A 12,071-nucleotide genomic window follows, 5' to 3' on the forward strand; every position below is an offset into this window, starting at 1 on the left:
TGTAATTGATCCTCAAATACAAGCGGTCATGGTCAATCTATTGGAAGGCGTCAACCGCATTTGCTCAGGAACTTGCCAAGGCGGTTAACGACTTGAAATCGGAGCTCTCCTCTCTAGGCTCCAGGACGGATGCCCTGGAAACTAAAACTGACGATTTCTGTAGGTCCCAGATAACTCTGGACAAGGAACTTTCTCGTCTTCATGCCGAAGTGGAATCCCTCAAGGAAAAACAAGAGGACGCAGAAAATCGCTCCCGCCGCAACAACCTGAGAATCCGCAATGTATCTGAATCCGTCTCTGCCTCTGATTTGCAATCCTTTCTAGATGGCTTCTTTCATCACATTCTCCCTGACCTTTCAGAAGCAGACTGCCTAATGGATAGAGCTCACAGAGCTCTCCGAGCCAGACCCTCTTCTACCCAACCCCCACTCGATATCATTGTCCGATTTCATTATTACCACACCAAAGATCAATTACTCCGGGCGACTAGAGACACAACTGTAATCTCTTACCGGGATATGGACATTCAATTATTTCAAGACCTGGCCCCCTTCACCATCCAGAAACGACGAGACTTACAACCTGTTTCTAAAATTCTGAGACAACACAATGTTAGATATCGCTGGGGCTTCCCCTTTCAGCTACAAGTATTCTCAGCCAATTCTTCGTTCTCCATGAAATCCCTCGAACAGGGTCAAGATTTACTTTTAAAACTGAACATTCTGCCTGAACCATCGTCCCCTAGACCCTCGTCACCTAAACCTCAGCATTCCCGTTCTCCAGCTCCAGAATGGTCCACAGTCACGAGACGTCATGACCGTGTTACTGCTCCTACATGAGTCACTCACCACCTCCTTTTGATCACTACAATGTTTCCACCTGAGCCTTCCCCATGACTGTACATTATGGTCTCTGGCTCGTCGGTTGGAAACTCATTCCGCTGTTTGAAAATGTTTTTGTTGTGCTGTGACATATGGCTACTTGTTAGGTCACTCATGTCCACTTCAGTACGATGTCTGATTTACATTAATATGTTTTTGTTTTTCCTCTGGTTCTATTTAGATTATTTGTTTTTCCTGAAAACATTTAGATGTAAACATATGCAATTAATTTTTTCTGCAAAGTGTTTTTCATTTTTTGCTAAGTGCCCTAGGTCCCCCTTTGGGGTTTTCTCCTCTTATTTGCTTATGGTCCACCCCCCATGCTCCCTGTATTTTTTGTACTTTATGTACATTTATTCATATGTTATATATTTATGTTTTGAACACCTTCTGGGTTCCCGCCCGTATGGGCTCTTCTCCCTTTTTTTCTTCTTTCCCCCCTTTCTTTTTCTTTTTTTTGTGGCTTCTCTTTTCTTTTCTCTTTTTCCTTTCTGCACTAGGTGTCTCTGGGAACAAAGGCCCTCATTCAGAGCCGTACGCTCTGAGCAGAGCGCACGCTCTGAATGAGGGCCGGGCTCCATTTTCATGGAGCATCCTCCTGGACGCTCGTATAGCTGTGGGTCACCACCCACAGGCTATACGAGCGTGCATTGTGATGGTCGCGATGGTCGAGACCATCGCGACCATCGAATTTGCGAGCCGGAGCCTGCGGTTCAGGTTTTCTATCAGAGCCAAAATCACTCCCACTGACATCACTAGTGATGTCAGTGGGCCGGCTTCTGACGGGAGGCGTTCCCGTGGGAACGCCCCCGTCAGGGAGGCACGCCCCCGGCACGCCCACCAAAGGGGCGTGCTGTCAATCAACATTGACAGCACGCCCCCTTTGATCGGACACAACGAGCGAAGGACTTTCCTTCACTCGTCGCGTCTGGCGCATGCGCACGACGGAGCTCCCTCCGTCGTGCGCATGCTCAGTCCATAACATCGACCCACTTGCGAGCGGACAACCGCTCGCGAGTGGGTCTGAATCAGGCCCAAAGTCTTTTAATATTTGTGGCCTTTCAATGTTTCTTTTTATACAGATATGTCCTCTCTGATACCATGGCCTTGAAGTTATTATCAATTAATGTCAATGGCCTCAATTCACCATGTAAACGTTCTATCACCCTGAGTGCCTGCAGGAGGGAAAAGGCTGATATTGTGTTCCTTCAGGAAACTCATCTTACAGGTACACACACTCAATTGCAGGGAAAGCAGTTCTCCCAAACTTTTTTCGGCAGATTGTAAGAAACGGGGTGTTGCGATTCTTATTCATTACAAGATCCCTTTCCTGCACTCTTCCACTTTCTCAGACCCCGAGGGTCGTTTCCTCATAGTTGTTGGTATGTTACGCTCCACTACAGTTACCTTGGTCTCAGTATATGCTCTGACCAAGGACAGGGTTCCATTTTCTCTAAACTGTTTAGATGCATTGAGCGACGAGTTCAGGGTCACCTCATAATAGCTGGGGATTTTAACATTACACTTGACCCAACCCTTGATAAATCCCCACCCCCAACCAATAAATCTAATATTTCCCCTAGCAAAGACGCTATGACTTTATCTTCCCTCCTTAAACAACATAATTTATATGACTCTTGGCGCCTTAAAAACTCGTCAGCGCGTGACTACACTCATTATTCGGTCCCACATAGCACATACTTATGCATCGACATGCTGTTTGTATCCCACTCGCTGATTTCTGAGACCTCTCAAGCTGGGATTACCCCCTCTCCTGGACAGATTACGCTGGAGTTTTTATTCTCCTTGATCTTTTACAACTCTACCCTCGCCCCCGTAGATGGCGTCTCGATGATGCTCTTTTAATTAATCCACTCTCGCTACCATCAAACAGGCCGTAACTGATTACTTCACATTTAACTCCACTCCCGATATAGCACCAGGAATTATATGGGAAGCCCATAAGGCGACCATTCATGGCCAACTTATTAGATCTGCCTCGACAGCCCGCAAACGTGCCGCAGCCGAGATATCCTCTCTTGAACAACAACTTTCTACACTTCTTGATGCTCACAAACTCAACCCCACTTCTGACTTATTACATCAGATTGATACTATCCGGGGCCAGCTAAATACCCTGCTTTCTCGGAAAGCTGCTTCCATCCTACAAAAACTTCAGCAACGCTTCTACGACAAAGCTGACAAGGCTAACTCAATGCTGGCTAGAAAGTTGAGAAAGAAACGTGCCCTGAATTTAATTGATAAAATTCGCTCCCAAAGATCTGGTTCCAATATTTATGATCCCCTGGCAATTGTTAATGAATTTAGACAGTTCTACACCTCATTATATAATCTTCCGACCCCTTCTCAAGACACCCCTCCCCGATATGCTGACCTGGAGACGTACCTAGCTGACACCCCTCTCCCTAAGTTGTCCCAGCTCCGTCTTTCTTATTTAAATGCTGACATTACGCAGGACGTAGTATGGGCAGCCATTAAATCCATCAAAGGTTCCTCTGCCCCTGGCCCCAATGGTTTCTCGGCTCAATACTATAAAAAAATTTGCCGAAGACTTAATTCCCCATTTAACAGATTTATTTAATAAAGTATTATATGGTGCATCAATTGACCGCTACAACTCAAGCAAATATTGTGGTGATACCAAAACCCTGGAAAGACCCCTCACTTTGCTCTAGTTATTGCCCTATCTCTCTACTCAATGTAGCCATAAAACTGTATACTAAAATATTGGCCACTAGATTAAATCCCCTTCTGCCATCCCTAATACACCCCGACCAGGTGGGTTTTGTCCCCGGACACCAGGCCCCGGACAATATTAGGAGAACTATCGACCTAATACACACCATTCATGAAGGTAGAACTTCCTCATTACTGATGTCATTAGATGCCGAGAAGGCCTTTGACCGAATCTCTTGGCCATTCATGTTTGGTGTCCTTGGGTCGATGGGCTTCTCTGGCAAATTTCTTCAGGGTCTCTCGGCCTTATATCGCTCTCCCTCAGCCACCGTCTCCGCTAATGGCTCTACTTCTGCCCCATTCAGTATATCCAACGGCACCCGTCAGGAATGCCCCCTTTCGCCACTTATTTTTGCCCTTATAATAGAACCCCTGGGTGCTAGAATCCGTGCTAACTCAGGTATATCCGGAGTGTCGGTCAGGTCCACGGAGCACAAATTAGCTGTATATGCGGACGACATCCTGTTGTCCATTTTGCACCCGCTCACTTCGCTTCCCCTTACTTTAACTGAACTTGAAATTTACAGTTACTTTTCTGGTTATAAAATTAAACTGGATAAAATAGAAGTCCTCGACTTTTATAATCCACAAAATGATAAAACCTCTTTGGAACAACTGTTTCCATTTAAATGGCATCTCCAAAAGATTAAATATTTGGGTATTCTAATAACTAAATGTTACCATCAACTCTTCCAGGCCAATTTTCCCCGCACTCTCGCCCAAATCAAATTAGACCTTGCTTCGTGGTCCCGTTATTTCATCTCCTGGTCAGGTCGTATTAATACGATTAAAATGAATATCTTGCCTAGACTTCTTTATCTTTTCCAGTCCCTCCCCATACATGTCCCCCCTTACGTTTTCAAATTTCTCCAATCCCAGACAACTAAATTTATCTGGTCAGGAAAACGGCCACGGGTACGTCTCCGAACTCTCCAGAGATCGTCTCGGACTGGAGGTCTAGGTATCCCTAATTTTACATATTATTACTTCTCTGCTCAACTCGCTCAATGTATCTTATGGAATAGCTCTGATAGAATATTGGTTCAGATTGAGGCAGAGGTTTTGGGACTGCTTTCTCCTGCTTCCCTCCTTTGGCTCCCTAGAGTCCGTCACCCTAAAAGAGTGGGTGACCATCTTATTATTTCTCACTCATTGTCATTATGGGACATAGCTACTCATAAATTTGGTCTCTCACCGTTTCCCTCCCCAATCATCCCATTATTTAACTCCTCACAATTCCCTCCTGGTATGACTCCTTTAGCGTTTCTACCTTGGCTGACGGCTGGTATTAGATATGTTAATGATTTGACCCATGACACTTCCTTTCCCTCATTTGCTGAGCTCCAATCTAAATTTCATATACCCTCCAAACATTTTTTCCAATACCTACAACTCCGGAACTTCCATAACAAAGTTAAACACCGTCTATCCCACCGTCCTCTGACTCCTACGGAGATGTTGTGTTTACGTCATTCCTCCACTGCTGGCCTGATATCGGCTCTATATTCAGAGCTCTCCACACCTTTAGTCTCCACACGCGACCCACACGAATTAGCCTGGGAGCGGGATTTGGGTGAATCCCTGAACCCTAAGGATTGGGAGGAGATTAGAGAGAGAGCTGCCTCCAGTTCCATCTGCGTTAGAATAAAAGAGAACACCTATAAAGTCCTTTACAGGTGGTACTTGGTCCCCGCCCTTCTGAAAAAGAGGTTTCCTGATACATCCGATAGATGTTGGCGCGGTTGCTTGTAAGAAGGTACATTTTTCCACATATGGTGGAGCTGCCCAAAACTCACTGTTTTTTGGCTAGATATTAAGAACTTGATTACCTCGATTACTCACCTCCCGATCCCTTTGGATCCCAAATTTTTTCTTTAAGCTCTACCTCTCCCAACTGCTACATACCACCAAAACAAATTAATCAGGCATATCCTCTCAGCTGCTACCTGTCAGCTTGCAGCTGATTGGAAACAGTTATTGCCTCCCTCCCTTCAATCAGTCATCAATAGGATCTGGTTGGTTCAGCGAATGGAATATATGACCAGTATCCTTAATCACTCTTGCAAATCTTTTGACAAGGTCTGGGCCCCCTGGGTGTTCTTTTTCAATGCTAGTTCCCCATTCACCCAATCTTCTCTATTTGTACCCCTCTACTTTCCTTCTTTGACAGTACTAGCCACGCTGTCTCTTTTAATCTTCTGTTCTCCCTGCTGGTCCTTTATCTTTTTTTTTTTCCTTTATTTCTATTATTTTTTTCTTTAATATATAACATTGTATCCCACAGTTTTACCTACTCTACATCATTGAAATACATTCTTGTGTTTTTTCTATTGTCATTCTTAGTGAATATTATTTGTCATGTTGTAGACATATTCTGCTGTATTCTGTGTGGATCTTTAATAAATATTCCTTTCAAAAAAAAAAAAAAAGAAAACTATCATTGATGGTTCCATCTTATGCAGATTGTAGTCAACTGTGCAAGAAAGAAACAGGTTAGGTGATTATAGGCAAATAAACTTCATTCACTTTGTAGCCTTGTTACACATATCAGGGGCAAACGTGGGGTTTTATGCCTGATGTCTGCCGTTTTGGTGTATGACGTCTCAGGGGTGTGACTGCGTGTCGAGGACCCATTTTTTGTCACACTGGGGGTGAGCCCAGCACTCCAGCTGCTGATAGGCTGCCCCCATGTACGTGGCATACACTCACCACTGCTCTACTGTGTCTCCACCAACCTTCCCACCCACAGGGACACTGCAACCCGAGGGCAGGACAACGGGACAGCGCCCGAAAATCGGGACTATCCCACCTGATTACAGCTGGGAAGCTGCACATTTCTCATGCTCCTCCCTCTCCCCTACGTCTCCCCGTCAGTGGGAGCCGGAGGTAAATTCGGGTGGGTGGGGTTTTATGCTCTACGCCGTGCAGGGAGCCTGGCACCCTAAACGCCAGCGTACTATGCCTAATGGTCAGGCCGGCGCTGCATATCACATTGGTTATATTGGGAAATATCTCTGATAATATAGTAATAAAACACCTTGTATCTAGATCAGCGCTGCATATCACATTGGTTATATTGGGAAATATCTCTGATAATATAGTAATAAAACACCTTGTATCTAGATCAGCACTGCAGGGTGCATGTCTGGAGCACACAAAGCACGCTCCTGGCGGCACTTCAGCACTGATACCGGCTAATGGGAGCTGTACCAGGTGCTCTGCTGGCCAGATGCAGGGATGGTGCCGCTTGCAGAGCTCTGCGCTCTACGTGTCGGCACTGCTCGCACACCGCTAGTTACACTCCTTATCTAGATGATCACCGGTAACATTACCTGTACATGATATTAGTAACTTACCAGGTGTAAAAGGCAAAGACCACTATGGCCATAAAGCATGTTAGGGTAACCGCAATGAACACAATCATTGACGGCTCCATCTTATGCAGATTGTAGGCAACTGTGCAAGAAATAAACAGGTTAGGTGATTATAGGCAAATAAGCTTCATTCACTTTGTAGCCTTGTTACACATATCAGGGCTAAACGTGGGGTTTTATGCCTAATGTCTGCCGCTTTGGTGTATGACGTCTCAGGGGTGTGACTCCGTGTCCTGGACCCATTTTTTGTTGCGCTGGAGGTGAGCCCAGCACTCCAGCTGCTTATAGGTTGCACCCATGTACGTGGCATACACTCACCACTGCTCTACTGTGTCTCCACCAACCTTCCCACCCACAGGGACACTGCAACCCGAGGGCAGGACAACGGGACAGCGCCCGAAAAGCAGGACTATCCCACCACAATCAGGATGGTTGGGGGTGACCAATATCATGTATAGGAGCCATCAGATATACCTGGTATATACCAGTTGGAGTAGCTAAACATCAGTGCAGGGTAACCAGGGAATTGTACAGGTACAACGGCTGCTCCCTGTGTTTTCCATCTCATATCTCTATATCAATCAGACCAAGGGTCGTATTCAATTAGTTTCACATCCACGAGAAAGTTTCGCCTGCCTGACATTTCGCCGCCTTCGCGTCCTTTGAAGGTGAAAACTTTTTCTTGCGCGCTCTCGATTTACTCCGTATTCAATTGCCAAATAGGCGAAAACGGGACCCGGCGAATGTGAACCAGGCGAAAAGTGCAGGATGAATTGGGGGAATCACTCTGTACCCCTGAATAATATGGGCTGACTTCGGAAATCATTAAGGTAGATTAGTATAGGCCCTAATTGAACTAGTTAGGGTACTTAGTGGTGGTAATTGCTTGGTAAAAGTGGTGAAGATTGGCATGAAGCAGTGGTGTTGGAGCATATAAGTTGTCCCATCAAATTTAAGGTGCCTGAAAATGGTTATAGCATATTGTAATGTCTCTAAAGTGAAGTTTTAGGAAAAATGAAATTCCTCCGTCATACAAGCACCTGCAATCCCAAAAACACTTGGCCCCTTCTTAGAGCACCCCCAGAAGCTTATTTCGCTAATTTTTGAAGTTGTCCCACCACTTTTTTCATTTTCACCCCAAATTTCAAAGGCGTTTTTTGGGGATGTTCCAGGATTATTTTATTTTTTGGGGTGAATTGTCCTTTGGGTGGGTGTACCAAGGGTTCTGAGTGGTTTCCCAACATCTGCACCCCAAAATATAGAATTTGCCCTTCTTTTCTGCTGCTAATCAGTGGAGAAAAAGAATCGCCTGTGTCAGTGCTCTGACTTTTCGCATAGGGGGAAACGGACTGGAATTGTAGATGAAGATACATTTTCACGTGAAGTTTTTACCAAAAACCATGGGAAAACTGCTTTTTGCTCCGAATTGAATACGGCCCCGAGTTGTTTATCACCAGCACAAATAAAATAAATAGAAAGGAGAACATCTGCACAGCTGATATATAAGGATCTGGGAGAAAATAGAAAAGATCTAGAAATAGAAAAGCTAAATCAGTGTTTATAGTAAAGATTAAATAATGAGCAATATCTCAGCTGTTACCAAGGGAAACTTTGACACGAGATTTATTTTGCTTTATGGAGCTGGTTCTGTCTCTTGTGAAACCGGTAACTAAGTATTGTGATCAAAATAAAACAGGCGTCCACTTTGGGATATTCACCCCCGTTAGTTAGCGCTCATCCCATGTGACACGTCATGTGCAGAGCGGATTTCCTCCTCCTCCTGCGGCGGCCCCCCAGCACTGATTAGCAGCCCCTGACAACTGAATCTTATGCCAATTCTGTGCCCTAGAATGTGGCGCAGTCGGTATGCTGGAGCGCATCCGCAGATTACAAGCGTGCAAAGAAGGGAAGTGCGAGTGCAGAGACCAGCTGCAGCAGGGGCAGAGCATCACTCCCTCTGACACATGCACCGCTATGCTCTGCAGGAGGCGGGAGGAGGGTTTAATGACAATGGGGTGAGATGTGATGTCAGTTGGGAGGAGGGGGAGGGTGGGTAATGAATGGGAAGATTTATATTCATTGGGATGTGGGGGGGGGTAATATTTTAATGGGAACATATGGACACTGGAGGGTAGTAATGGTACTGGGGAGTCTATTACTACTATGTGGTTGGGGGCTAATACCACAGGGGGGATATATATGCCACAAGCAGGGAAGGTGGGGGATAAATGTATTAATTTATAATTGGGCATGCAGACACTGCAGGGGGGAGGAGGGGCGCTGGACAGCCCCCCTCACCTTTATTTTCTCTAATGTAGTTAAATACATTTTAAAAATAGATGTTCTTGTCTTAATTATATCATTTAAAAAGTTAACGATTTTTTAGGATGTATTTATAAAAGCTAATAAGAAACTCATCAGTTAAATGGGGTTCCTCTGTCTCATGTGTATATATATATATATATATATATGACAATATAGCTGACCACAAGCGCCTCCTAGTGCATATACAGTGAACCAATTAAACCTGTGCAAATCTCGCAACCTGTGCAAAAACAATTTTTTGTGTTTATATCCTTGTCCTTATCCAGGACCGTGACATACAAGTGACTTTGTGCAATAAATACAACCGTGTAATATATATGAATAAATATATTTAAAACTGCATAAATAATGTGCATAAAATTTTTTTAATTAAATAAAACAATTCATAGACAACACACAATGACATAAATACACAGAAATAATGGATAAAAAGCTAGTACTAAAAGATAATAAATAGCGATTTTTAGTGAAAAATAAATATATATTTTCTAAAATAAATCGGATTTATAGCTTATCTTTTCCAGCAGTATTTTGGGAAGAGTTCATAAAGTGCAAGGTCAGGGTCCCAACGCGTTTCGTCCTCTGGACTTCATCAAGGGGAAGTGTATGCATAGAGACAGAGCAGGGTTTATATACCTTAAGTACAGGAAGCACATGTCCTCATTTCGTGACATCATTTCCTGTTACCTATTTCAGGTCAAAAAGCCATATAATGTCCAGATTTTAACAATAAAATTTGTATTATGGCACTCATTATAAACAATATAAAACATAGAAAGCAAATAAATTATGTGAGTCAATGTTTTTCTGCTTCATGATTATAGTTCTGTCTAAGTGGAACACATGTGAGGCGCACCCCGTCATTTCCGGTCATGTGGTCCGCGGGCTGGTATTGGTTTAACATAATGCCAGTCTAGGTGGAACGCAGGGAGAACACAGGATGAGCGCACCGCGTCACTTCCTGTTCCATGTAGTATTGGTTAAGTGACTACCAGTCCCCATATTACATCACCACTAAATAGCTATTAAGATGTTATTTTTCCATCTCCAGATCCCCACCGGAGGATGTGTCGCTCGCTTGTAATTGTATTAGTAGACCATGAGGTCGTTTTAGATGAAGGCGGCAGCCATTTTTGTAGGTTTTTTTACATTAAAGCGGCAGCCATTTTTGTAGTTCTTTTACATGAAGCCGGCGGCCATTTTTGTAGTTCTTTTACCACTTGTAGCAGTCGTCTTTATGGTTTTGAGTGCTATGTCAAACACTAATCGGGGTCAATCGGAAAACAGAGGTTTGCCATTCTTAACATAAGATGTTCAATGTTTTTCCTTGACTGTTTGTATTCCATCACTGTTCTTCCAATATTTATGGATCGTTATAATACTTCGGATAGGGACGGTGGCCATCTTGGTAGTTCTTTCATAACCTGTGGCAGCCATCTTTGTAGTTCCTAGATGCTATGACCAGTGCCATTCAATAAAGAACTGGGAGGAATTAGCATTCTTATTCTGGGATGCTAAACGTCTTTATTGACCATTAACACGTATCCTGAAAAAGAGGAGAAAATTAAGGCAGACACAAATATGATGAGCTATTTAATCAGAGACTCCATTCCCTGATTGTCAATGCAGAAAGTGAACTATACAAAAAGACAATAGTCTATGGATACCAACTAAATAATAGGTTTATATTCATAAAAATTACATGTTAGATGGAAAGGTGACTGATGCAGGTGCAAAATTGTAAAACAAGACTCGGAGCCATATCATATTCTATATGCCATTTTATTCCCATTCACAATTTTACTACAACACCTGGTCTTCCTAGGAGGTCCCCCATCCAAGTACTGACCAGGCCCAATCATGCTTCGCTTCCAAGATCAGACGAGATTGGGCATTGACATGTTGGTATGGTTGTAGGTATGTGTTCACTTATGCATAGATTTATGGACTTTGCTCCACGAGGACCTGTAATCAATCGCATTTCAGCTTCATCACCCTCCATATCATAAATAAGAACATGTTTTAATAATAATACTGTAGTCCAAACTTTTGCTTCCTTTTTTTTTTTTATCTATAAAGTTGTCTTTAATCGCCTTGGTACATGATAACGTATATTATACCGCTATCATTGTGTCTTAAGTCATATAAAAGGAGCTATTTCATAGTTGTCGTTAAACCCCATGGGAAATAAAGTGTTTAATTCGAAGATCCAGAACATTTCACGTTGAGCAAGTTTCTTGCCCAGATCTCCCCCTCTCTCTCCCATGGTTACATGTTCTATTGCTTTAAAGGACAATTCTTCTGGGTTGGATCCATGGTGTGTATTAAAATGTCTTGAGACCATGTGATTTTCTACTTTATTCTTGATATTCCTCACATGTTCCTGCATCCTTAACTTGAGGGGCCTCTTTGTTTTTCCCACATATTTAGTACCACATGAACACTCTAACAGGTAGATCACTGATGTAGAATTACAGTTCATGAATTCCTTTATTTTATATTCCTTCGAATTATCATGATTCTTAAAGATCTTCCTTTGTGGATTCAAATATTTACAGATATTACATCGACCACATTTGTAACATCCAACACATTTTGGTAATGTTCTAATGGGTTCTGTTGTGTCACTTCTCAGGAGACTTGGTGCTAACGAGTCTTTAAGGCTTTTGGCTTTCCTGAACACAGTGGGTGGCTTTGGTGGAATCACATCCTTTAAAATAGGGTCCAACAGCAA

At 43.3% G+C, this 12,071-nt stretch overlaps 1 pseudogene; it reads right to left on the minus strand.

Moving 5' to 3' along the window:
• Window positions 1-11,137: 11,137 nt before the first annotated feature.
• Window positions 11,138-11,256, minus strand: LOC148442151 (5S ribosomal RNA; annotated as a pseudogene).
• Between the last annotated feature and the right edge of the window lie 815 nt (window positions 11,257-12,071).

The sequence above is a fragment of the Taudactylus pleione genome, unplaced genomic scaffold (assembly GCF_031769625.1).
Source record: "Taudactylus pleione unplaced genomic scaffold, aTauple2 ptg001603l, whole genome shotgun sequence".
In the NCBI taxonomy this organism is placed as follows: Eukaryota; Metazoa; Chordata; class Amphibia; order Anura; family Myobatrachidae; genus Taudactylus; species Taudactylus pleione.